Consider the following 3,287-nt stretch of genomic DNA (forward strand, 5'->3'; position numbering starts at 1 on the left):
CTCGGGGCTGAAAAAAGCTTACAGCCTGGCTGAAGTATCTGACTTGACTTCGAATATCTACCACCACAGCCTGAAACAGCCATTTAGAGTAGTTTCACAGGGCATGAGAGGAAATGGAAATGATTACCTAGGGGAGCTGTGGACAAGACTTAGGGACAGAAGTCCAGGCAGAGGGCAGATAAAGTGCTACTCTCCCTTTCCGTGCTACCCTGCGAAAGGTCCATAGGGCTTTGTTCTTGATTCCCTGCATAACTTAAGGGGAAGCTGTTGCAATGTCTGGAGCCCTCGATTTCCTGCAAATGAAGGAGGATGTCCTCAGATTCCTTCCAAATGCAACAGCACCTCTACAAAAGGAAAAGTGGTGGCATCCACGTCATGAATCTGAAGAGGACCTGGGAGGACCTTCTGTTGGCCATTGCGGCCATTGAAGACCCTGCTGATGTCAGTGTGCTATCCTCCAGATACGCTGGCCAGAGGGCTGTGCTGAAGTTTGCTGCTGCCCCTGGAGCTGCTCCTACTGCTGGCTGTGGCACACCTGGAACCCTCACTAACTAGATCCAGGCAGCCTCTGGGAGCCACAGCTTCTGGTGGTTCCTGATCCCAGGGCTGACCACCAGCCTCTCACGGAGGCGTCTCATGTGAACCTGCCTACCACTGCTATGTGTCACACAGACTCTTTTCTGTGCTCTGTGGACATTGCCATCCCATGCAACAAGGGAGCCCACTCAGTGGGTCTGATGTGGTGGATGCTGGCCTGGGAGGATCTGCGCATGCGTGGTACCTTCTGCCATGAACACCCCTGGGAGGTCATGCCTGATCTCTGCTTCTACAGAGATCCTGAAGAGAATGAAAAAGAAGAGCAGGCTGCTGCTGAAAAAGCTGTGACCAAGGAGGAGTTTCAGGGTGAATGGACGGCCCCAGCACCTGAGTTCACTGCTGCTCAGCCTGAGGTTGCAGACTGGTGTGAAGGCAGCAGGTACCCATCCGTGCCTATTCAGCAGTTTCCCACTGAAGACTAGTGCTCAGCCTGCCACTGAAGATTGGTCTGCAGTGCCCACTGCTCAGGCCACTGAGTGTGTAGGAGCAACCACTGAGTGGTGTTAAGCTGCTTTTCATGGTCTCTGAAGCAAACATGGAGATGAGGTTGATGGAAAATAAACACCAGTTTCTACAGAATGAGTGAATGGATAAATAAATAAATAAATAAAGTGCTACTCCCTGGCCTTTGAAGATTGAAGATGGGGCTACAAGCCAAGGAATGCGAGTGCCCTCTAGAGGCTGAAAGAGATAAGGACCCATTCTCCCCATGATCTTCCAGAAGCATTGCAGACTCACCTACATCTTATTTTGAATCTAGCAAAAATGACTTTGGACTTGTGACCTCCAGAACTACCAGATAATAAATTTGTATTTATTGTATTAAGTTGCTAAACCTATAATAATTTGTTTTAACAGCAAGAAAACATTAATACAGATTAAGGAGATAGGCAGAGGGAAAGGTTGAGGAGACTAAAAGACTTTTTTTTTTTTTTTTAAAGATTTATTTGTTTTATTTGAAAGAGTTACGAGAGAGGAAGAATGAGAGAGACAGAGAGAGGTCATTACTGGACCTCCCAGGGTGCACACCAGCAGGAAGCTGGAGCCAAGAGCTGGAACTAGGAATTGAGCACAAGCATTTGGGTATAGGAAGTGGGCATCCTAACTCGTGTCTTTAACTGCTAGGCCAAGTGCTTGCTCCAAACTTAATTTCTTATTTGAAAGTAATGATCACGGTCACATTTGTACACCGAGTGTCAGTTTAGTGTCAAGGGCTGGGGCCCACCTAGCTCAGGATCAGGATGAAAGCTCTTTAAAGTGTTAACATCAGTCTGCTAATGCAGTGGCCGCTGGCACAGGGAGACCTGCTCCTGGCAGATTCACCTGCCGACTCTATTGATGATGCATTCTGTCTGCTATTGGCAAAATATCTTTTGTCTGTGGGTAAATTGATGTTGTTTACAAGCAAAGTTGAAAGCATAAAAGATTTTCAATAAACTCCTAAGGGCTCATTAGGATTGGGATCAATTTTATACATTCTGGTTTAGGCAGCATCCTTCTATGATTAGAAGGTGGATCTGAGCAGCCCATCATGTTAAGAATGGGGACAGTTGTTGGATTATTGGGGTGTAAAAAGAGTATGGAATTGTGAAAGTTGAGTGGACTCAGAAGCAGGAACAGCTCAGTGGGTTCGTATATCTTTGTGCTGTGCTGGAGTCAGAGTGAAAAGCCAGAAAAGCTTTTTTTAAATTTTTTCATCTCTCTCTTCTGCTGGCATCTTCTTTCTTCTATCTTTTTTTCCTGGTCCAACTCTGGATTTGGATTTCACTTACTCAAGCAGAAATATAGTTTATCATCTTTTTATTTGAAAGACAGACATAGATAGATAGATGGAGAGAGAGAGAGAGAGAGAGAGAGAGAGAGAGAGAGAAAGAGAGAAGGGGCGGGGGAGAGATGTCCTCCATTCACTGGTTCACTTCCCAAATGCCCACAGTATCTGGGGCTGGGCCAGGCTGAAGCGAAGAGCAAGGAACTCAATTCAGGACTCCCATGTGGGTGGTGGGAGCCACCTACTTAAGCCATCACCAGCTGCCTCCCAGAGTGCATATTAGAAGGAAGGTGGAATGAAGACCATTGCTAGGACTTTAACCCATGCACTCCAATATGGGAAGCAGAGGTCCCAGGCAATGCCTTAACTGCTGTGCCAAAGACTAGTCCCCATTTATCCTTTATTTTATGGTATACTCCTCTGCTTTATTCCCCGCTTCTTCATTTTTGTTTCCTCATGAGATGCAGGATGGAAGTTAGGTAGAGCTGGCTGCATTCCAAGTCCTTCCAGCTGGCTGCATTCCAAGTTCTTCCAGTTCTAGTTGGGTGTCCAGGCCTAGGGACTGGCACATTCTGAAAATAAAACAATTTTTTTTTGATGTGGCCCTTCTTTCATAATACATAGGATGTAATTGGCCCACATCAGAAGCTTATTTTTATTCTGGAATATAGTCTCAGAAAACCCTGCTGTAGGTACGAGCCAAGAAAATACTTCGATACCAGTTAACAGCACAATGTGAGCTATTGTTTGGCTTCTATAGTATCTAGTCAAAGAGAAAATTGGCTCCAGAAAATCCTAATGAAGCTATTTGACTAGGAAAAGGGGAATAAATGCTATTGTATGCTTCCTGTTCACTCATTAGAGATTGATGTGCTGGGCACTTAAAAATATTTTTCTCCTTTACTGTGTTTATAGTCATATC

At 45.5% G+C, this 3,287-nt stretch overlaps 1 pseudogene; it reads left to right on the forward strand.

Annotated features, from left to right (window-relative positions):
• Positions 1 to 309: 309 nt before the first annotated feature.
• On the forward strand, positions 310 to 1,104 carry LOC149127832 (small ribosomal subunit protein uS2 pseudogene; annotated as a pseudogene).
• The last annotated feature ends 2,183 nt before the right edge of the window (positions 1,105 to 3,287 follow it).

The sequence above is a fragment of the Oryctolagus cuniculus genome, chromosome 2 (assembly GCF_051225735.1).
Source record: "Oryctolagus cuniculus isolate XC-2025 breed Fujian yellow rabbit chromosome 2, ASM5122573v1, whole genome shotgun sequence".
In the NCBI taxonomy this organism is placed as follows: Eukaryota; Metazoa; Chordata; class Mammalia; order Lagomorpha; family Leporidae; genus Oryctolagus; species Oryctolagus cuniculus.